Source organism: Anolis carolinensis, chromosome 1 (assembly GCF_035594765.1).
Source record: "Anolis carolinensis isolate JA03-04 chromosome 1, rAnoCar3.1.pri, whole genome shotgun sequence".
Lineage (NCBI taxonomy): Eukaryota > Metazoa > Chordata > Lepidosauria > Squamata > Dactyloidae > Anolis > Anolis carolinensis.
Window position 1 is genome coordinate 23,284,817 of NC_085841.1, and position 24,790 is coordinate 23,309,606.

General features: G+C 40.4%; 1 protein-coding gene and 1 long non-coding RNA gene across 3 annotated transcripts in view; one reads left to right on the plus strand and one right to left on the minus strand.

The window, feature by feature from the left end:
- socs5 (suppressor of cytokine signaling 5) overlaps window positions 1-22,077 on the minus strand; it is a 36,691-nt gene extending 14,614 nt beyond the window's left edge. Inside the window, exon 1 of one of the 2 annotated variants that reach the window (XM_016991522.2) lies at window positions 21,810-22,077. The gene's annotated coding sequence lies outside the window, so the exon portion shown is untranslated. The remainder of the gene's footprint in view (window positions 1-21,809) is intronic. The other variant, XM_008104897.3, reaches the window with a different exon arrangement.
- Window positions 11,820-13,151, plus strand: LOC134296379 (uncharacterized). Its single transcript, XR_010003105.1, has 2 exons — window positions 11,820-12,573; window positions 12,658-13,151. It is a non-coding gene; the product is annotated as an uncharacterized LOC134296379 (long non-coding RNA).
- Window positions 22,078-24,790: the final 2,713 nt, after the last annotated feature.

A 24,790-nucleotide genomic window follows, 5' to 3' on the forward strand; every position in this document is an offset into this window, starting at 1 on the left:
GAGCAAAGTACTAATTTAAAGGTTGTTAGCTTTAAAACTTTTACATGGTTTGGGTCCAGGCTACCTACAGGATTACCTTCTCCCACATAATCCACCCCAGACACTTAGATCCTCTGGGGGCTGTTTACTTCAACCAGCCAGAACCCAACCAGCAACTGTCATCCAGAGGACCTTTTCATCAGCTGTCCCTAGACTGTAATGGCCTACCAAAAGAGGCTTGACAGCTAAATGAACTGCCAGAATTTAAATCATAATTAAAAACCTATCTTTTCTAGTAGGTCTACCCAGTCGATTTAAACTATGAAAATTAAAATTTACATTTTATTAGTATTGGTGTTTTAATCTATGTTTTAATATACTTATTCAATGTTCTTGTGTTTTATCTATTTTAACTATGGTGTATCCTACCTGGAACTTCATGGAGAGTTGAGTAACAAATAAAATTAATAATAATAATAATAATAATAATAATAATAATAATAATAATAATTTATTTATTTCGTGTCAAAAGCATTGCATAATAAATAAATTTAAAAAGTGATGAAATAAATGAAATCACAGGCATCTAAATAGTTTTAGACAAAAAACGGGCAACAGCGACCACATTACTTTTAAACTTTTAACAATAATAATAATAATGCTTTATTTGTATTCCACCCTATCTCGCCAAGGTGACTCAGGGCAGATTCTAACATACAACAGCAAAGCCTCCATCAAACAAACAGATTCTGACCTAAAATCTCGGAAAACCTCACATATGAAAATAACATCAAGATCTAAAATTATATTGAAATCTTATAATAATAATAATAATAATAATAATAATAAGTAATATGCATTTTAAGTGCATTTTAGGAAAGAGGATGAAGTAAAAGTATCATGAGTCATATAATTACCACACTAATTAGTAATATACCATTGTTTTTGGCTGCTGTTTTAGTGTTCATTTTAAAGAGGGTGCTCTTTTTTTAATGCAGGGACCTCTAAAGGAGGAGTACAAGTAGACTACATTAAAACTGAAAGAAAAATTAAAAAGATTTTTTTTATATAAAAAAATGTTGATTAGACACATCCATCATTAATATTCCAGTTTACATGACTGGCAGATGTTAACCAAAATTAGCTATTTTTATGAACTCACAGTGTTGAATGTGGGTGTGTACAGAGAATATCACTGTTTTTAAAATAACCAATTTCAAAATTGAGCAAAATGGGTTTGAAGAAAGCAGAAATTAAGATAGGAAAGTCAGTGACTAGCAAAGTGTTGTTTGGGTCTGGGGGAAATGGTAGTTACAACAGGCACCAATTACTGGTGTGACACACAGCATCTATTATATGAGTAATGAACAACATAGGCAAACTGTATCTTTTATTCTATCAGTTTGGTTTGGCCAGAGGAGAGTTTAGAAGGAAACCAGTTACACAAGCCAGGGAGTTCTGTACTGGCAGGACTTTGGAGGAGATGCCTGTTGGGTTTTCCTTCCAAGCAACAACAATTCTATGATTCAAAGAGCTTAACAGTAACATACCAGAAATGCAATCTAGTTTTGTATAAGAGTTTCTAGGCCAAATGTATCCACTGATTTTACCACTACAGGTAGCTCCTGAGTTACAAACATCCAACTTACAAATGATTCATAGTTAAGAACAGGGGTGAGACAACAGGAAGTGAGAGAAATCTACTGCAAGGAAGGGAAATTCACTCCTGAAAGAGTTATAATGGGGAAAAAGTGTCTCAGCTGAAGCTTTATCACCAATCCTTGTTTCCATAACAAGCCAATTTTTTTGAAATCCAGTTATCACAGGGACAGAAAGTGAGGTGATATTGTCTGAACAGGGGCACAGGCAGCAAAACAAACACCACAAGGGTGTTAACCCTTCCCTATGCTATCCAAAGATGGATAGATAGATATGACTGGAGTGGCACTTTAAAATTGTACCTGTTTCAACGTACATACAAATTCAACTTAAGAACAAACCTGCATAACCTATATCATTCGTGACTTGCGGACTGTCTGTATTGGACGTTCTTAGATATGTTTTCACATTCAACTTGCTTTCACCTCCATGCAATAGCAAGCTTTTGGTCCCTCAAGCCATAATGAACAGTTAAACATTACTTTGCTGCTCAGTGTCTTCAAATAATTTCTGATTTAAGACAAATCCAACAATGGGTTTTCTTGGCAGAATGTGTTTAAAGGGAGTTTTCTTTCACCTTTCTGTGGGGATGAGACAATGTGACTTCCTCATAGTTATCCAGTAGCGGGGATTAACACCCGAGCCTCTAAGTGTCCCAGTGCAACAACAAAACCACTACTAAAATCAAAAGTACATCTAACTGAATTAACAATATGACCAGTTGTGCTTGCTTTAAAGTATAATTTCAAATGTATAAGTAGCCTAATTTTGGCCTAGTATTCAACTGAATTCATAAACAGTTTTATTAAAATCAAGCTAACATCCAGACATGCATCAATCAAGGGCAGCTAACACCTCTGAACAAAGGATTCCCCTACACAGGAAGAAGCCAGGCCATGAAGCTGGCAAGGCCATTAATGCTAATCAAGGTGATTAATTACAACATTCACACTGGCCTCCAACAGACAAGTTATTTCTCCCACCCTGGACCTTCTAGATATATAAACTTCACTTGCTTAGTTTTCCAATATACCTCACAACCTCTGAGGATGCCTGCCATAGATGTGGGCCAAACGTCAGGAGAGAATGCTTCTGGAACATGGCCATACAGTCCAGAAAATGCACAACAACCCACAAAAATATTAGTTAGATGATATAATAAAACCAATTAGAGCTTGAGATTTGGTTAAAAAAGAACTATTCTCCATAGTGAAGATACTCAATTTAGGTATATTTCAGATCTCTGTTTGTCCATTTTACAATTAATAAGTTGCAAAATGACTTTATAATATAGGATGCAATGTAAGTATTTTAATACATAAAACATTGCAAGATTGTTTTCAATTAAAGATACAATTGGAGCCTGAATGTTTTTTATTGGGAATGCTAAAAACCACTGAACTAGTATTGCATTATATGATAATAGCAGCACCGACATTATATGCACAGCTTTGGAAGACCTCTCGACAATAGAAGAATGGATTGTTAAAAGTTTTTAAAATAGCAGAAATTGACAACATAGCAGTGATTAACAAAGAAAAAAACACACAAAAACTTTATCAAAGACTGGGAGCAATTTCTATACTTTGTAAAAAAAAAGAAAGAGGGAAAATTTATTATAGAAGGTTTCATAATTTAATATGTTAGAATCTTTGTAGGGAATCTATAAATAATAACTATTAGGTCAGAAGGAAGAATAGAAAAGCAATGTAATAGGAAGGAAGAACAGAATTACGTATGAATGTCTCTAGCCCAAAGGATGGGAAGTCACCACAACCATATAATTATAGTGATGGAAGAGATCACAGGAGCTGTCCAGTCCAAACCCTGGCCATGCGAGAGCACACACTCGAACACCCAACAGATGGCCACCCAGCCTCTGTTTAAATATCTCTAGAAAAGGAGACTCCACCACACACCAAGGTAGCATATTCCTCTTCTGAACAGCTCTTACCATCAGGAAATTGTTCCTAATATTTAGGTGGAATCTCTTCCTGCAATTTGAATCCACTGCTCCATACCCTAGTCTCTAAAGCGGGCTTGTACAACCTGCGACCACTCCAGATGTTTTGGACTTCAGCTCTCAGAATTTCTGGCCATGGGAACAGCTGTCTAGAGCTCTGGGAGTTGGAGGTCCAAACACCTGAAAGGCCACAGGTTATGCAGGCCTAGAATGTAGAGTTGGAAGAGACCTCACGGGCCATCCAGTCCAACCCCCTGCAAGAAGCAGGAAAATCTCATTCAAAGCACCCCCGCCATCCAGAAGGAGCCTCCACCACAGCCCGGGGGAGAGAGTTCCACTGCCGAACAGCTCTCACAGTGAGGAAGTTGTTCCTGATGTTCAGGTGGAATCTCCTTTCCTGTAGTTTGAAGCCATTGTTCCGCGTCCTAGTCTGCAGGGCAGCAGAAGACAAGCTTTCTCCCTCCTCCCTATGACTTCCCCTCACATATTTGTACATGGCTATCTTGTCTCCTCTCAGCCTTCTCTTCTGCAGGCTAAACATACCAAGCTCTTTAAGCCGCTCCTCATAGGGCTTTTTCTCCAGACCCTTGATCATTTAAGTTGCCCTCCTCTGGACGCTTTCCAGCTTGTCTACAAATCCCTTCAACTGTGGTGCCCAGAATTGGACACAGTATTCCAGATGTGGCCTGACCAAGGCAGAATAGAGGGGTAGCATAACTTCCCTGGATCTAGACGCTATACCCCTATTTATGCAAGACAAAATCCCATTGGCTTTTTTCGCTGCCGCATCACATTGTAGGCTCATGTTTAACTTGTTGTCCACGAGGACTCCAAGGTCTTTTTCACAGGTACTGCTTTCGAGCCAGGCATCATCCCCCATTCTGTATCTTTGCATTTCATTTCTTCTGCCGAAGTGAAGTATCTTGCATTTGTCCCTGCTGAACTTTATTTTGTTAGTTTCAGCCCATCTCTCTAATCTGTCAAGATCGTTTTGAATTCTACTCCTGTCTTCTGGAGTGTTAGCTATCCCTCCCAGTTTGGTGTCGTCTGCAAACTTGATGATCGTGCCTTCTAATCCTTCGTTTAAGTCGTTAATAAAGATGTTGAACACAACCGGGCCTAGGACGGAACCTTGCGGCACTCCACTTGTGACTTCTTTCCAAGATGAAGACGACGCATTGGTGAACACCCTTTGGGTTCGTTCGCTTAACCAATTACAGGTCAACCTAACTGTAGTTTTGCCTAGCCCACATTTGATTAACTTGTTTGCCAGAAGGTCACGGGGGACCTTGTCAAAGGCCTTACTGAAATCCAGATAGGCTACATCCACGGCATTCCCTGAATCTACCCAGCTTGTAACTTTATCACAAAAAAAAAAGAGATCAGGTTAGTCTGGTATGATTTGTTTTTGGTAAATCCGTGTTGACTATTAGCAATGACCGCATTTGTTTCTAAGTGTTTGCAGACCACTTCCTTAATGATATTTTCCAGAATCTTGCCTGGTATCGACGTGAAGCTAAACGGACAGTAATTGTTTGGGTCATCCTTTTTTCCCTTTTTGAAGATAGGGACCACATTCGCCCTCCTCCCATCTGCTGGGACGTCTCCCGTTCTCCAAGAACTCTCAAAAATGATTGCTAGTGATTCCGAAATAACTTCTGCTAGTTCCTTCAATACTCTTGGGTGTAGTTGATCCGACCCTGAAGACTTAAATTCATTTAGAGCAGCCAGGTATTCCTGGACGACTTCTTTCCCTATTTGGAGTTGGATTTCCCCCAATCCTTCATCCACTCCATGTTACTGAGGTTGAGGCTGGCTTTCTTTTTGTGAGAAGACTGAGGCAAAGAAGGCATGAAATAGTTCTGCCTTTTCCCTATCCCCTGTCAGAATTTCCCCATTTTCTCCTCGCAGAGGCCCTATCACCTCCTTGTTCTTCCTTTTCCTACCGATGTAAGCAAAGAAGCCCTTTTTATTGTTTTTAATGTCTCTGTCAAGCCTGAGCTCGTTTTGCGCTTTAGCCTTGCAAACCTTTTCCCTACAGGAGTTGGCTATTCGTTTGAATTCTTCTTTGGTGATTTCTCCCTTTTCCCACTTCTTGTGCATGTCTTTTTTAAGTCTTAGACCAGTTAGAAGTTCTTTGGACATCCATTCTGGCTTCTTTGCACTTGTCTTGTTTTTATTCTTTGTTGGCCCTGTTTGCATTTACGCCTTGAGTATTTCACTTTTGAAAAACTCCCATCCATCCTTGACTCCCTTGTCTTTTAGTATTGGCGTCCATGGAATGCCGCTCAGTATTTCCTTCATTTTTTCGAAGTCAGCTCTCCTAAAGTCCAGAATGCGGGTTTGACTTGTCTTCGTTTTGGCCTTCCTTTGTATCGCAAACTGCAGGAGCACATGGTCGCTTGCCCCGACTACTTCAACTGCATTGATCTGGTCCTCCGCATTTGTTGGGATGAGATCAAGAGTAGCTGATCACCTTGTTGTCTCTTCTACCTCCTGGACCATAAAATTGTCCGCAAGGCAAGTGAGGAATTTGTTGGACTTTGTACTCTTGGCCGAGTTTGTTTTCCAGCAGATATCATTTGATAGTTGAAATCACCCATGATTACTATCTCTCTTCTTTGTGCCTGTTCGGTCAGCTGCTGACAGAAGGCTTCATCAAGTTCTTCATCCTGGTTCGGAGGTCTGTAGTAGACACCCACAATGAGATCATTTTAAGTCCCAGTTGTCTTGATTCTTATCCAGATGCTTTCAAGCTGGTTTCCCGGATTGCCGTCTTGCATCTCTTCTGCAACGTAAATGATTTTGACATATAGGGCTATTCCCCCTCCTCTCCCCTTTTTTCTGTTTCTGTGAAAGAGGTTATAGCCTTCAATGGCTACATTCCGGTGATGGGAGTCATCCCACCACGTTTCAGTGATGTCTATGACATCGTTAAGTGTGGTGTTGTGCTAAAAGTTGGACTTTGTCTTGTTTATTCCCCATGCTCTGTGCATTGGTGTAAAGACATGTAAGCCCCTGGGACCTTCCCCTGAGCTGTTCCTTTGGGATTATTGTGTTCTTGGTAATTGGTCCTTGTTGTGTTTGTGCAATCCTCCATTTAGCCTTATGGCGATTCCCTGTGGTCGTGGGTAAAATACTGTTCGCAAGGCTATTGTCCCCCTCCCCCAGCTGACCTAGTTTAAAGTGTACCTGATGAAGTTTGCTAGTCTGTGAGCAAAAAGGTGTTTTCCTAGTTGTGTGAGGTGCACCCCATCCCTTGCCAGTAGGCCTTCCTTCTCGAAAAGCAGGCCATGGTCGAGGAAGCCGAAGTGTTCTTCCTGACACCATTTTTTGAGCCAGTTATTGACCTGTACTATTTTTCTGGCCCTTGCAGGGCCACATCGTACAGCGGGGAGAAGGGATGAAAAGACCACATGTACATTACTTTGTTTTAGCTTTGTTCCAAGAGTTCAAAAATCATTTGTGATCTTTTGAAAGGTATGCCTAGCTGTATCATTGATTCCTACATGAATCAACATGAGGGGGGCGGGGGAGGATGATGGGGCTTTAGGAGTCTGGTGAGCCTCTGAGTGACATGGTGCATTTTTGCCCCTGGGAGGCAGCATGTTTCTTGAGCCATCCCATCCTGTTTGGAAATGATGGCTTCTGTTCCTCTAAGGAGGGAGTTGCCTACTACCAAGACCTGTTTCCTTTTGAGGATTGACAGGGTCTCTTTTGTGCAAGATAATGTGTAGGTCCGCTGAAAAGTGTTCCTGTTGAAGTGGATTGTGTAGGTATAAAGTGTTGTCCTCCTCCTCGACATCCCCAGTGCATTTGCCAATGACAATCCACTGAGATGCATCAAAGAGCCCATCCCTCTCCCAAGGGTGTTCCTGTTGCTCCTGGTCTACGATTGGGGATGGAACATCTGCATGATTGTGTAAGTGTGAATGTGGTAATGCATCATCCCTGTCAGGGCTATCCCCCACGCATTGATCAAGAGTGGCTCTAGAAAGAACAATATAAAATTCAAAAAGCAATACTAAAGAGAAATTGGGTATTATATTGCCAGCATTTGCTTATAATAATCAGGTATTACAACCTGGGCCAGTATCCACTTAAACACAATCAAATACCAATACAACAGTAATTACTTTCAACTATGCACAGGATTGTGGCTTCAGTCTAACATCAATTTACTTCACAAGATCTCCGCTAAAGTGCCCCACCATAATCCTGAACAATTCAGATTACTAGTTTGGTTTGGAAATACATACATTAAACAAACAGGCTTAGTGGACTCACTGTTCAGCAAGTATTTTACAGCCCAGCGAAGATGGGGGTCCATTAAATATCGAATAGGGCTTATTGTGAAATAGGCAATCTTAGGAATGTAGCCTTCATATTAAAGCTTTTTTACATTCACACAAAGCTAAGATTTAGAGCAATCTAACCCAAAATAAATGGTTTAGAGAATAAGAATTTCTTCAGGTCTTTTGGAATGCACATTCCACCACTTCTGACAAAGGGAAGACAATAAAATGTGACAATTCATGTAGTCACTGAAGCACTTAGATACCACCACAGCAGTAATGAAATCAGTACAACTGAGTGGCTGAGGACAGACTTCTTTAGCACTTACGTTTGGCAATATCAAACTGCTGAGTAATATTACTAGTGAAGTGCTGGTACTCAACCACAACTGTACTTTCACTTTAAACTCTTTCTCCTGGAAAGAAAAGTCTGTAACCACATTTTGAGGACTACGTTTGAGGCACATTCACTCAGCGTGACAAGTCAAGGGAATCTAGCTTATTACCAAATGATTTCCACTTGCAGCTGGGATAGTTAAGCAAGCTACCGAGCTCAGCATTAGAGTTAATTTTGCAGTAGGTAGCTTCCTTTTTCTGGTTTGTTTCCTTTCATAAACAAGAGAAAGAGTCAAAAGATTTCTTCCTGGTTCCGTTCTCTGTTTGTTACAAGTGACAACAGCATGCTACTCACACACATGACAAGACAGAGTCCTCAATTTGTTAAGGCCTGCATATTTACGACACAGTCAATCTACAAAGGGTCAAACTAAACAATGGGTTTAAGTTCCTTTAGTCAGGAAATGATATATTCAACCTTTGCCTGCAACTTAACAGAAATATAACATAGAAAGAATTTAATGCAAACACTGGTTCTCTGAGAAATTCCAGGAATCATAAAGGAAAAGCATGAACCCAAAGGCTGATGTTACAACAGACTGAAGTCTAAAACTTACATCAGAATTTTTAAAGAACAGTTGAGCTGCCACCACCAAAGTCCCTACAAAAAAACTACTTAAATACCGTATTTTTCGCTTTATAAGACGCACTTTTCCCCCCCCAAAATAGAGGGAAAAAGTCAGTGCGTCTTATAAACGCAATATGACCTCACGATGACGTCATGCAGTCGCCCAGGCAGACACGTGTCGATGCGGTTACGCCTCCAGGCGTTCCCACGAGCCCTGCGCTCAAGCCGGCTTTAAGGCCTGCCTCCCATTACATTTTCCCTCCGGAAATGTGAGGGGAAGCCTCGAAAAGCCCACTTCCACGCAGCCGGCGCTCCTCATACCCCCTCATGGAGACATATTTGCACGTGAATGTCTGAATAAATGCCCGAAAGGTGTTCTTTCGAGGGCTGTCCCGTTCTCCCCGGGTCCTCACCATCCTGAGGGTCGTCTTCGGGGTCCTGCGAGGTGCCGGGAAGCGGGTTCAGGAGCCGCTCCAGCTCCTCCGCCAAGGGCGCCGCCATCTTCCCTGGCCTGGCTTCTCTTCCGCCTCGCTGGCTGCGAGACTTCATTTCCCAGAAGCCCTCATCATTGCAGAGCGCAGCCGAGGCTTCTGGGAGTTGAAGTTCGCGTGCTCTGAGGCAAGCCAATGAGGAGAGAGCGCCTTTGTGAAACTGGGGGGGGGGGGGGGGGAGAAGGGTAAGGCACAGTATAGGGGCAATCCTAATGCTGCTGTTGACTGTTTGGTAATGTCTACATATTACATGTTATTTTATTAAAATGTTCTAGGTCATCTTTTAGTTCAAATTATTTTTCCCCATTTTCCTCCTCTGAAAACTAGGTGCGTCTTATCATCTGGTGCGTCTTATAAAGCGAAAAATATGGTAATTACTCCAATATTTGATCTGATTTTGTAACATGACTAAAATAGGCAACAGTTAATCACTGTAATTAAATTATATTAGATAAAATCAAATCAAATTAAATGTACGGCACTGAATGCATGCATCATCTTTTCAGAATTATTACCAACTTTTCTTGGAAATGCTGTTAGTTGCCTTCCTATTCAAAATTAAGAACCCGTGTATACAATTTCGACAATATTATAAAGCTATTCAGTATTTTTAGTTCACAGCTGCATCAAATTCTTTACAATCTTTCTAGAACCAATCCAAGGCTAGCTTCTATCTATACATATACTACAGTGAGAACAAAGGGAAACAATTCAATTTCTAACGTGTTAAGTATTCATAAAGTTCACAGCAACTTAGTTAATGTGGAAAATACTTTATTTCCTTTTGGCAACTACAAAAAAACTGCCATGCCACTGCTAAAATCCTACAAATAAAAAAGTGTTCACAGATAAGCACATTTTAGTATTACAACAAAAATGCAAGCTGTATTGCAAAATATCCCTTTATTTAGAGCTCTTTTAATACAAATAGCAATTTATTAAGTGGCAGGGTACATATTAGCTTTTACAAATATTAATTTTTCACAAACCTTATAAAACATTGACAGACATAATTTGCCTGCAAACAGCCTGAGCTTCGTATCTGAGAATTTTTATAAAATTTTATCTTTTTTTCACAGGGAGCTTCAGGGCTCATGTCTTCGTCAGTAAAATAACAGATGTGTTTGCACAAATGGACTTTCCTCAGGGCACTTCCACATCACTGTATTTGCACTGTCCTACAGGTGACCCTGAATAAACATTTTATTTCATGTGCCAATTTGCAAGGCAAGTATATATCATGTTCCTTGTTCACTGTACATGTTGTCCTAAGGTTAAAGCATTTCCTAGCTTTTTAATGCTAAAAATCTCATACATCATGTAGCCTCCTGATTATCCAAATGAAGCCATTTGTGTGAAAAAATGCCTTGATACTAAACAAGCACTGTGTGGAAATCTGAAAGCTCCTTTATTTAAGTACTTTTCCTTAAGGCATGTTTTATACGATGGAATATATTTTCTTCAAATTATACAATAAATACTTTTCATATGTTTCCAGTTAAAGTGACAAGCCAACACACATCTGGTCCCTGGAAAGTTCCTGTTGACAGTATTGATCTGATAATGCATATTATTATCCAATAGCACAATGCAGCTTTATATGTGCAGATGCAAGTACAATGGTCGTATTTCTTATATTTACAGGCCATCCCTAAGTTACAAACATGATAGTTCTGAAGGTTTAAGTTGGATGTGTATGTATGTTGAAACAGGTACATTTTAAGTGTAACTCCAGCCATATGTGTATGTGTGCGTGCATACACATATACACATACAACATTTTAAAAAATAGTAAATGTTTTAGTGAATGCACATGTATGAAATCTACATCAATGTGAAGGAGATGTCTTCAAATTTTTGTACATACATCGCCTGGACGGGGTAATTTCACAAGTGGCCACCAGGCAGAATTCACACACCCAACAGTGCAAAATGACTGCAACCCATCAGGAGAAGACGTTTTGTGTCCTACAGTTTCAAAGCATTAAGTCCGTAATTACTGTGTAACAGGCATTTAGAACGCACTATTAGAAAGTAGTGCCAGATGGAAAGGCGATTAGATGCTGGTTCAAACAGTTTAACAAAATGGGTTGTTTGTGAAAGAAAACGTCTCTTGGCTGCCCAAGCTGTGAGTGCGATCGATCGCAACATGTTGCAATGTGTGTGGCAGGAGTTGGACTACTGTTTAGATGTCTGCTGTGTGACTGGTGGCAGCCAAATTGAGTATATTTGAGTCTGGAAAAAACTTGAAGACTTCCCCTTCATATTGATGTAGGTTTCATATGTGTTCATTCACTAACACGTTTACCATGAAATGTAAGCACAGGGAAGGGTTGACACCCCTGTGGTGTTTGTTTTGCTGTCTGAGCCCCTGTTTAGAAGCTTTCATCTCACTTTCTGTCCATGTAATAATTGGATTTTGGAAAATTTGGCTTGCTGTGGAAACAGGGATTGGTGAGAAAACTTCAGTGGAGACCTCATTTCCCTATGATAACTCTTTCATGGAGAAAAGGGGTCCCATGAAGTGAAGTGCCCTTCTCAGGGGTAGATGTCTCTCACTTTCTGTTCTCTCACCCCTACTCTTCTTCTTTTTAAAAAAGTTTTCAAAGTTTTATCTTTAGATGTTGAACATTTTAAATACATTTAAATACTCAAAAATCTCAACATTTTCAAGAGTGCTCACTGTTATGATTGAGCCTCATGGCTCTGCTACTGGGAAGCGTGGGCGTAAGACTCCTCGAGAGTCAGATACTCTCGAGGAGCGAGAAAGAAAGAGGCTGCGAGATATCTTTGCAGAACCATCTGACGAGGATTCTTTTGAGGGGTTTACAGAGAGAATGGAGGAAGAGGTGGTGAGCTCGGAAGAGGATGAGATGGATTGGACTCGGGTAAGGGAGGAATTGGGTGCCACTGGCAATGATGGGATGGAAGATGATTGGGGACCTTCAGGACTAGACCCATGGACAAGCTGGAGGGATGGGACGGGATCCACAGCTGGGGATGCTGTGGGGCGTAGTCAGAGGTGTTCCAGCTCTGATGAGGAAAGTGATGAGGAAACGCCCGGGTTAAGGAGGGCAGCTGATAGTGATGAGGACTTGTAACTGGCATAAAATGGGGCTTGGGAGCAATTGCAAATTGCGTTGGGCAAGGTAATCTGGACGAACGCTTGGGATCTGTGTGGGACGTTTTCCTGAAGACGGGTGTGTTTCGTGTGCTGACTACGTAAGTTGTTTTGGAATTTGGGTTCAGACGGCGGGAGGAATTGTGTGGGCTTTTGTTTGTGCAACCTCTGCTTAATCTCAATAGCTTTGACCTTCCGTCGTCTTCTTGACGGACGCCATCTGCTACTCTGGATTTACGGACTGAACTGACTACGGGCTCGGATTCTCCTACCTGGACTTGGTGAACTACAAACGTCTGCTTCTGCCTTACGACCTTCGGAAAGAACTGGGACTACGCTACTGCTTCAATCCTCGGCTGTTGTGTTTGTATTGGAACCTTGCCTGCTGTGTGGAGGAGTAACTTCTAAGTTACTCAAAACATAGTGCTGGCAGCAGAGAAGCATCTGCTGCCAATTAGTTACATTCTTTTGAACTCTTTGTTCACCAGTTTCTGTTTTGTTTATTCTCAGGCTGAAGCAAGCTGTTTTGATTTTGTCCGGATTAAACTCCGGTTTAATCCGGTTTATCTTTTGAACGTTTTTCTTGCCCCTTTTTGCTTTTTAAGGCCAGCGTTGCCTAGCCCTTGTCTTTTACGGGCATTTTGAGTTCTGTAAATCCAATAAACTCTGTTATCTTTGATCTTGTGGCGTTCTGTCCTTGACACTCACAGCATGTTAACATCTCAGTTATAATGAAATAACCTTTACACATTTTTTTCTGTCCTGAGCAAAAAGAGAATATATCTGGAAAGTAAGGTTACACGATTTTTTAAAATACAAAGAATGAGCCACTGGAGCAAGGAGGAGGAGTAATGTGACAGGGAGGAAGAGGAGGAACTGCCACTTTAGAGAATTGCCAGTGAGCAGCTTCTGCCACTGCCTCCTCCTCCTCTCTCCTCCTCCTCTCTCTGTTGGGCTGGGTGCTCTCGGCCATGGCGCAGCTCGTCAGGGGGGCTCAGCAGCTCGGGAAGCCCCTCTAGCCAAAAGGCAGCTCTGTTGCTGCTGCTTCCTCCTCCTCATCCTCTTCCACCACCACCAGCTCCTGCCAAAGTGACGGACTGGCTAAAAAAGGCGGTGGGAGACTTTAGACAGACATCAAAAATCTTGTCCCACGGATGACAAAATGTATTGAACTGAACTGTGATTATGTGCAAAAATAATGTAATACCTATGCTATAATCCATGTAAGTTTTATTAAAATATATTCATTCTTTGTATTTAAAAAAAAATCTTGTAACCTTACTTTCCGAATATCCCTCCTCTCTCTCTCTCTCTCTCTCTCTCTCGCTCGCTCACACTTTTTCTGTAACCTGACAGCATGAGAAAGTAATGAGTTTCTGAGAAAGTAATTAGTTCTTGTTATAAAATAAGTTAAACATGGCACATTCAAACAAAGTAAAGCACTTCTAATTCTTAATTTTAGATTTTCAAATCTTGATGTTAGCCCTATTGAATTCCATTTCCAGGGAAAGCATTAATGCTTTTCCAGGAAACAGAATCCAACAGTGCCTTTGTCCTTCATTTCAATTACCACATTTGTTAAAACTTACTCTACATGTAAAATATGATATGTAATCTTTCATATTTTCTTTATGGCTACTGTTAGACAACTCTGTTATTAATGGAAAACACAAACTGATTTATCATTCCCTTAAAGTGCTAAAACAAAGAATGCTATATTTGATGTTTCTCATAATTAATTGTTTCAAACATTACTTCTGAACATTCATCTTAATTTTAAAACATTTCTACTTTCTTTGAGAAGTACAGAAATACGTATACAATGGAAAAGAGAGTCACATGAGATTATTCCAAAGGGTTCTTCATCATGTCTTTCTTCAAGAGAAAACTGAACAATTTGTTGAAAATTTAGATTTTGTAATAGTCAAACTTTCCATTTCAAACATTAAATCCTCATATAAAAATAGTCTTTCCTTCTTACCTCCGTTCTAAACTATGAGTTGTTTGTAAATTGGATCTTTACAACTTGGAGTGGGATATATGACCTGAAGACACACAAAAACAATGCAGGTTTTTCTTAAAACGAAAGCTAGGGATCCAACTCAATAAATCTGTTGGGTTCCAACTCTAAATGGAAAGATTCATAGTTTATCTTTGTTTTTAATTAGAATGCAACCCAATACACATTTACTTATGGATATGACTCATAGAATATTGTGGACTATGTAAATCAATATAAAGTTAAATCTAATTTGAAACATCACTTTTCTATGAAAATAGAAAACCTTTAGTCAATTGCAGATCTTGTACATAAAGCACAGTCCTCCAAATGGTACTGGACTGGACTTTCCATTTTCTTTAAGTTATGTTGTAAAGATCTGAGGGGGAACAGCTGACTGTATTCCACCATTAGGACCTAGCTATTTTATTTGATGAGCCAAATGTTACCAATCTATATCTATATATCTATATATCTATACAGTAGAGTCTCACTAATCCAAGCCTCGCTTATCCAAGCCTCTGGATTATCCAAGCCATTTTTGAAGTCAATGTTTTCGATATATTGTGATATTTTGGTGCTAAATTCATAAATACAGTAATTACAACTTAACATTATTGCGTATTGAACTACTTTTTCTGTCAAATTTGTTGTATAACATGATGTTTTGGTGCTTAATTTGTAAAATCATAACCTGATTTGATGTTTAATAGGCTTTTCCTTAATCCCTCCTTATTATCCAAGATATTCGCTTATCCAAGCTTCTGCCAGCCCGTTTAGCTTGGATAAGTGAGATTCTACTGTATATAAAAGTGAATATATAAAAGTGAATGTTTGTATGTTTGTATGTGCCAGTGTTTTGATTGGTCGGCCGGAATATGGGCCAGCGTTTTGATTGGCCTGGCAGAATATGGGCATGCTTTCTGATTGGCCGCCACTTTCACAGGCCACTGGAACCCCTGAGGCAAAAACTACTACCAGCAGGCTTCATTCGGCCTACTCTCTCTCCTCAGAACGACGCTAGCTTTGGTACACTTAACAGCCTTCGGCCTACACTTTTGTAATCAAAAATACTACTGTGACCACCACGAAGGCCGGACCTGGACCAAACTTGACACACATAACCCCTAGGACCCATGAACCCACTGATAATGGATCTGGACCAAATAGACCCAACATGGCCAACTGTGCATACTGATGATAAAAAAAACTTTACATTTACATTACTATATCTACTTTCCACAACAGACTCAAGAGGAAAAAAAAGACCATCTTCCTTTAAAGGATGGTTTTGGCTGTCTTTATGAAAACTTTTATTCCTCCCCCACCTTACCCACCCACCACTGGGCCCCTTTGGCCCCTCTGCTGACATGTTTAAGGCCTTCCAGGCTGCTTTTCTCCTCCTAGGCCGCAAAAAAGGACGCCATCTTTCCTCCTTAAGATTGCTCCATAGAAGGCAGCTTCTTCTACTTTTATGTCTTATATATTTATACTATTGTTTACGTTACTTTTATGTTTTATTTATATGGTGGATGTTACCACGTGGCTTAATGACCTTGCAAGCCACTTTGGGTCCATTGCAGAAAGGTGGGGGAGAAATATCAGAATTAAATAAATAAATAAATGTCTCAATCGTATGTATGGTTTGAATGAGCTTCTGTCGGGAAGCTTTGAATGTTGTCTTCCTTTGTGGCAGACGGGGCTGGACTGGATGACGTCTTCCTTTACAGCAGAAGGGGCTGGACTGGATGACCTTTACAGACCCTTTCAAATCTCCCAATCATATTTAGCACTGGACAGTCATCTGTCAGGAGGACTTGAATGGTGTCTTCCTTTACACCAGAAGGGGCTGGACTGGATGACCTTCAGAGACCCTTTCAAATCTAGGACTCTATCTATCTCCCAATCATATTTATGACTGGATGGCCATCTGTCGGGAGGGCTTGGATGGTGTCTTCCTCTATGGCAGAAGGGGGTTCGACTAGATGGTCTTTTTGGCACCCCTTCTAACTCTAGGATTGTATGAAAGCCTTTAAACCAGGCACGGGCCAACTTGGGCCATCCAGGTGTTTTGGATTCCAACTCCCACAATTCCAGACAGCCTACCCCATGAACCCCTTTAAATCCTGGGGCAGTTTGGGGGAGGATGGACCAAGGATGATGGGACATGCAGTACCTTCACTCGCTTCTTCAGACCACAGCAACTGCTACAAATGACAGAACTAAACCAAATGTGGTATATATGTTGCAGCAGTTTGGGGGAGGATGGACCAAGGACAATGGAATTTGCAATACCTTCATCCAATTCACCCTCCACAGGCCACTGTGATTCCCATGAATGACGAAACTGTACCAAACTTGATACACAGGTGCAATGTGACACAATTTATGTCCTGGTGTAGTTTGCAGGAGAATGCACCAAGGATGATGGGATTTCCAGTACCTTCATCCAATTCACCTCCCACAGACCACTGTGAGGCCCATGAATGACTTGCATATGGGAGTTGTAGTTCACCCACACCAACTAAAGCCAACTGACACTGGATCGAGACTAAACTTGGAACAAAGGCAAACAATTCCATTCTGAAATAACCCGGGTACTGCCGGGTCCCCAAGCTAGTGTATTATATAAATTTGGGATTCACATAATTACTAATAACTATGCTGTCAAATAAAAAAAAATCTCATTCATATATCTAATATGGGCCACTAACAAGACACAATAATATAAAGATTGAATCTCCTATAAATAACATAGCAAATGCAGTTTTTACTACCAATACGAAGATTACCCAAGACTGCATGTTAGTTCGGTTTTTTTTTTTAAATCACATCATATTCATGATTAACACTGTTTTTGTATTCCTTCTAATAGTTTTCGGCTTATGGTGGCCTTAAAGCAAACCTAACATGTTTTTTTTCCTGGTGAAATTTGCCTTTGCCTTCATTGGACGGTGAGAATGTAACTTTATGAAGGTCACCCAGTAGGTTTTCATGGCTGAGAGGGGGTTCATACCCCCCCCCCCCCCGGTCATAGTCCATTGCTAAAGCCGCTACATCATGCTTGCTCTACTGTGTATAAAGAACTTGAATACAATATTTTTTCTCAGTTTCATTAATAATTCTATAAAGTATGTGTTATTCCTTCACACTGCAGATCAGGAACTATGACTGAAGGGAAGTGACTTACTAAGTATGGACTGCTTCCAACAAAGCAAATATATTACAGACAGTATTGCAATGTATGAAGCATACAAACTACACACAAGTCACAATCCTCCTCACAGAACCATGTCATCACAAATGACCACAGCCTCCATCCTCAAGAGTAAATACACTCATTTCCCTGTATAATTGCTCCATGTGATTTGCACATTTATCTACACAGAAGGGCTTCCAGGCACAAAACTGACCACATTTGAAGTTGCCTTATCCGCAGTTTGGTACATGAGATTTGAATGCCACTCCCTGTGAAGCACTCAACTATAATAAGGAAGAACCCAGAGCTCATTTGTGTGGGAGCAAAACTTGTCAGCTAAGTTATATGCATCAGCAGGTCTGTGAAAGGAACAACCTGAAAGCTGGTGCTAGTCAAGGAAGACAGAACCTTAGCTCAACAGGTAAATGACCTAGTTCAATATAAGACAGTTATATATGCCCACTTAGATCTTTTATTTCAACCAAAGTACATACGTACTTATTACCACCACATCTCAAATATAACATCTAACAATGATAGCAGTGATTAGCAACTCAATATAGTAAAAAAATAAAATTACTCTAACTCAGTATATAAACAAGACAGTGAGTAAAAGGTAAAGGTATTCCCCTGACGTTAAGTCCAGTCGTGACCGACTCTTGGGGTTGGTGCTCATCTCCATTTCTAAGCTGTTGTCCATAGACACCTCCAAGGTCATGTGGCCGGCATGACTGCATGGAGTGCCGTTACCTTCCCGCCGGAGTGGTACCTATTGATCTATTCATATTTGCATGTTTTCAAACTGCTAGATTGGCAGGAGCTGGGGCTAACAGCGGGCGCTCATTCCGCTCCCGGGATTTGAACCTGGCACCTTTTGGTCCGCAAGTTCAGCAGCTCAGCGCTTTAATGAACTGTGCGTAATTACTGTAGTAATTTTAAGGAAATTAATTGCTATGGCTGATGGGGTGGCTATAGAGCCATTGTGGACACAGAATAATTACAAGCCTTAGAGGGAAAGCATGCCTATAAACTCTGAAACAACCTATTGGGATTCCATTGCCAATATTTGACTGCAAAATCAGACAAGAGAAAGAAAATTACAGCAGGTAATAAATGGCCCTAAGAAAACACTCAAATTGGAGCCAAAATTCTATAAATCAGTATTGTTTAATTTTTCCTCACCTATTTGCCTATAAATCATTCCTATTATGATCACACGGTCGACTCTAGATCTTTTGAATCATAAAGAAATTTCCACCCTCTACCATTATAAATTGATGGAAACGTATGTTTCAAGGCAGCAAAAATTGCTGAAGGGGTATTTTATTCACATTCAATGCCACAAAAGCTAGCGTAATATTAACTCTGTGTTGTCTATTCAGAGCTGGTGCAAAGTTAAAGCCCAACATCCACTTGAACTTGCAAAAAAGGAACGCATGGACAGGTAAAATCTTAAGTGCAAGACTCACCCATTCTTATTATCAGCTTTTATGTTTTTCCTCAAATCAAATTCTTGTTTTCTTGCCTTTTATTATAGGTTATAAGGCCCCTCAAGAGTTTAAATACGATATTGACTGTGCTAGGACAACAAAAGCAATCCACTACAATTCTTCTACTAACTTCTTTTTCTCATGTAGTCAGTCTCAAAGGTTCTAAAAGATCACTGCATATAAACTGAGCATGCGTTATTGGGAATTCCAAAATCTGAAATACTCCAAAATTCAAAATTTTCCAGAGAATAATACTGTAACACCTTTTTCTGAGTTCAATGTATGCAAAATTTCATTCATGCACAGAATTATTTCAAAATGCTGCATAAAATTACCTTCGGGCTATATGCATAAGATGTACAGGTTGAATATTTCCCATCTGAAATTCATTGTATCATAAATAGTTTGGATTTTTTAAATTATAAAACATGCACGCACATGCGCGCACACAAACAAACATAATGAGCAATCAAGGAAAGAAGACCTATGTGTAAACACAAAACTCATATGCGGCATATGCACATAGCCTCAGGGCAACTTTATGGAATATTTCAAATCATTTTGAGCATGAAACATTGAATCATCAGAACACAAAGTTGTCATTGTCTCAGCCACCTATTTGGACAATTTTGGATAAAGGATGCTCAATCTATATATGAACCACAAATGAATTTGGTGTTTAAACATGGATCCCATTTCCAAGATACCTCATTGTGTACTTATAGGCAAATAGAGACATTCCAAAATCCCCCAAACTCCAGCATCCAAAACAGATCTGATCCAAGGCATTTTGGATATAGGACACACAAGCTGTGTTTGCTTTTGATGTGAGTGCTGATAAAGAAATATGTGTTAAGAAAGTTTCGGTAAGAATAACCATAACCATAAACATGTGCTGTATTACTTAAAAATGGGAAGTGAAAGATTTGCCTGTGTCTTCAAAAACAGGTTGTTAAGAAGTGGGTTCATGTTTTGAGGATTGATGCTGGATCTGAAACAATTCAGTGGGTTCAGACGTCTCATCCTAAAAACGAAAGGGGCTTGTGGCAGGTCTATCAAGCACAATTAGCTGGTTTATACTTTGGTTCAGTTTCTACATCAAACACTCTGCCTCTACCAGAGCATTATGCACTTCTGGTCCCAAGCACTTTGGATAGGGATACTCAACCCGTATCTCAGGCTAAGGTACCTTCCACACAACCATACAACCCACAATATCAAGGTAGATAATCCACAATATATGCTTTGAACTGGTGCCCCTTCTACACAGTTGAAAAACATTCCATGTTATTTGCTTTGATCTGGAATATGTGGCAGTATGGACACAGATAACCCAGTTCAAAGCAGATATTGTGGGATTTTCTGCCATGATTCTGGGTTATATAGCTGTGTGAAAGGGCCCAAAGACACAGTAGTTAAAGTGGTGTCAAACTGCATTAATTCTACAGTGTAAATGCACTCTTTCCATTTCCATTTAGAATGTGGTCTTCCTCTCTTCCTGCCGCCTCTTACCTTACCAATTATTATTGTCTTTTCTAATGAGCTATTTTTCTGATAAGTTCAAAGTATAGGCAGTCCTTGAGTTACAAACATTTGACTTACAAATAACTCATAGTTAAGAATGTGGGTTATCATGGAGGAAAGCTGTCTTCACTGAAGCTTTATCACTAATCTTTGTTTCCACAAAAAGCCAATTTTTTCAAAATTTAATAACCACAGGGACAGAAAGTGAGGTGACATCTTCTGAACAGACAGCAAAGCAAACACCACAGGGGTGTTAACCTGTCCCTATGATATTCAAAAGCTTTGGCTGGGATTACAGTTAAAACATGTACCTGTGTGGAAGGGCCCTGGGTTATCTGAGTCCACACTGCCATATAACTCAGTTCAAAGCAGATCATGTGGAAGAGGCCTATGATATCTTTGAAAGAAAATTTGAATTCTTCCATCTCCTCAAAAGAAGAGGCCACACAAGCCTGGATATTCTTTCTGTTGGAAAGGATGTGTGCGAGGAGGAGAAAGAATAATAGTAATAATAATGGGTTGCTGTGAGTTTTCCAGGCTTTATGGCCATGTTCCAGAAGCATTCTCTCCTGATGTTTTGCCCACATCTATGACAGGCATCGTCAGAGGTTGTGAGGTCTACTGGAAACTAGTCAAGTGGGGTTTATATATCTATGGAATGTCCAGGGTGGGAGATAGAACTCTTGTCTGTTTGAGGCACGTGTGAATGTTGCAATTGGCCAGCTTGATTAGCTTTGAATGGCCTTTCAGCTTCAAAGCTTGACTGCTTTGGGACAAATTCCTACAGCTGTTAGGAATTGTGGGAGTTGAAGTCCAAAAGACTAGGATAGCCGGAGTTTGCCCAGGCCTGAATTGATGCAGTTGGACACTAATGTATCAGCTATGGAATCCAGGCCCCTTCCACACAGCTGAATAAAACCCCATATTATCTGCTTTGAACTGGGATATATGGCAGTGTGAACTCATATGACACAGTTCAAGGCAGATATTGTGGATTATCTGCTTTAATATTCTGGGTTATATGGCTGTGTGGAAGGGCCCTCAGTCTCTCCCTTCCTTTCTCTTCGTTCACTTCTGTCAAGGCCTTCTCTTCCTCCTCCTTCCCTCCCTTTCGGCCTGGCTTACCTAAGCTCCGGTTCGGAAGCCGTGGAAGGTGGCGGCGCTGTCGGGTCGAAACATCTCTCTTCCGCTCTTCCTTCTCTTTCTTCCCTCAGCGCTCTGCTTCCTCTTTCCCTCAACGCTACGCCTGCCTCTCAACCATCGACGCCGAGCAGCCGAAGTCTATCGTCCTCCTCTTCGCCTCAAGAGTAACTGTCGCTCGGAGGGGGGAGGGGGTGCGAAACGAGTGACAGCGCTGCAGCCATTCACAGCACGCTGCCGCTGCCCCGCCTTTCCCCTAAACGTGACGGCACGAAGTGGGCGGGGCCGAAGGGCAGCGTATAGCTCTGCGGACTCGGCCAGCGACGTAGTCCCCGCCCCTTTTCGAAACCGGAAAATGCTCGCCTCGTTCGCAAACCACGCCCCATTTTGGTCTCCTTATTTCCTTTTCCTACCGCCATATTGGTTACGGGAAGATGGCTGGGAAAGGGAAGGAATATACAGGGAGGCGGCCATTTTGGAAGCGGTAAAGAGACGGGAAGTGGATGGTGATGCTTAACCTGAGGTAAATTGAACTAGTAGTAATAATAATAATAATACATAGTTAAAACACAGATAATAATTTAAGCTAATAAAAATAGTTCGTAGTTAAAACACACAGATAGTAAATTAAACTAATTATAATAATAATGAATAGGTAAAACACAGATAATCAATTAAACTAATATTTATTTATCGTGCAAGAAGCGAATTGAGAATACAGTTATATAGAAAAACCACAAACAAAGTTAAAAACTTGGCATTTTACTAAATGTCCTTTGACCAGAAGCTGGCCTCTTGGTGTGCCTCTGGTGTTGCTGTAAGAAGGTCCTCCATTGTGCATGTGACAGGGCTCAGACTGCATGGTAATAGGTGGTCAGCGGTTTGCTCTTCTCCACACTCTCATGTCTTGGACTCCACTTTGTGGCCCCATTTTTTTAAGGTTGGCTCTGCATCTCGTGGTGCCAGAGCGCTGTCTGTTTAGTCCCTTCCAAGTCACCCAGTCTTCTGTGTGCCCAGGAGGGAGTCCCTCATCCAGTATCAGCCACTGATTGAGGTTCCAGGTTTTAGCCTGCCACTTTTGGACTCTCGCTTGCTGAGGTGTTTCTGCGAGTATCTCTTAGGAAGTTTTTTTCTTGATTTAAGGCATTTGCATGCTGGCTGATATTCGAATAGAATGGGTCAGAGATGTCCATGCCTTGGTGCTTTCATTATTGGTTGCTACTTCCCGACAGATGTCAGATGGTGCAATTTAGGCTAAACAGTATAGTTTCTCTAGTGGAGTTGGGCATAGACATCCTGTGATAATGAGGCATGTCTCATTAAGAGCCACATCCACTGTTTTAATGTGGTGAGATTAAACTAATAATAATAATAACAATAGGGGCCCCTTGTGGCACAGTGCGTTAAAGCTCTGAGCTGCTGAACTTGCGGACCAAAAGGTGCCAGGTTCAAATCCCGGAAGTGGAATGAGCGCCTGCTGTTAGACCCAGCTCCTGCCAACCTAGCAGTTCGAAAACATGCAAATGTGAGTAGATCAATAGACACCGCTCCGGCGGGAAGGTAACGGCGCTCCATGTAGTCATGCCGGCCACATGACCTTGGAGGTGTCTACAGACAACGCCGGCTCTTCGGCTTAGAAATGGAGATGAGCACCAACTCCCAGAGTTGGTCACGACTGGACTCAACGTCAGGGGAAAACCTTTACCTTTACCTTATAATAACAATAATATGTACTGGTAGTTAAAACACAGATAATAAATTAAACTAATAATAACAATACAATTTAAAGGGCCACAAAATATAAATATTAAAATAGAATTAAAGATTACAATAATTTAAAAAATAAGTTAAAATCATATTAAAATGAATAAGTAAGAAAACCCTGTTGAAAACCATTCCTAAACCCCAGATTGATTGATTATTTATTGTTACAAGTGAAGCATTTCTTATCTAGAAATCCAAAAATTGTCCACGTGGGTGTCTGAAATAGTCACACTTTTATTTTCTGAGAGTTCAGTAAATGCAAAGTTTTATATACAAAGTAATTTTTAAAATATCTTATAATAAAGTTATTTTCAGCCTATTCTGTATTTATTTTTATCATTTACATCCAGTTTTGTCAATGTTAAAAGGGGCTCAAATTGGCTAACAGGGTTAAAAAAACAAACAAAAAACAGGCAACAATGTACAATCAAAATCATATAAACATTAAAATGGAATTGAACACAGGAAATTGAAAAATAAATAATTAAAACAATTTAAAATCTATTAAAATACATGAACACCAATCAGCACCCTCTGTCTCAGTTTTTAAAATATCCTTCTGTAAAAGCCTGCTAGGAAAGAAAGATTTGAACCTACTGCCATAAAGTATATATAAAATAAATACATTTTCTGTTTAGGCTTTGATACCATCTCCAGGATCTCTCATTGTGTGTATTCTGAAATCCAACAGTTCTTCTCTCAATCGTTCTGGATAGGAAAACTCAGCCTGTATTCATTATTATTAATTCATGTTACTTGCCATCTCATTCATAGGGCTGGTATACACTGAAGACATCTTGACAGCAATGAAAAACAAATTAACATGCCTCCTTGTTCCTGATAACAATAGTATAGTACTGTTTTCACTGGGGGATTCTGTTGCTTATTGAGTCTGTAGGAGAACTGTTATCAGCTTAATGCAATGGTTATTAGAGAGTAAGCCCTATTTAACCTGACACTGAACTCGCACGCATAGAATCTCCACTGGTAAAGACTTAAGAAAACCAAAGGAAACATGGTTGAACCTTACAATGACCTGGCTTTATCCCAGAAGGAAGCCCCCTTTGTTCCAGTATGACTTATTCCTGAGTAATTGAGGCAAGGGATCCCCTGCAAAGAAAAATAAATATGGGGGAGCAAATTTGGCTGTTGCTTGATGGCCTGCATGTGTATGGCTTTGGGTCTATAGTCACATTCCATGA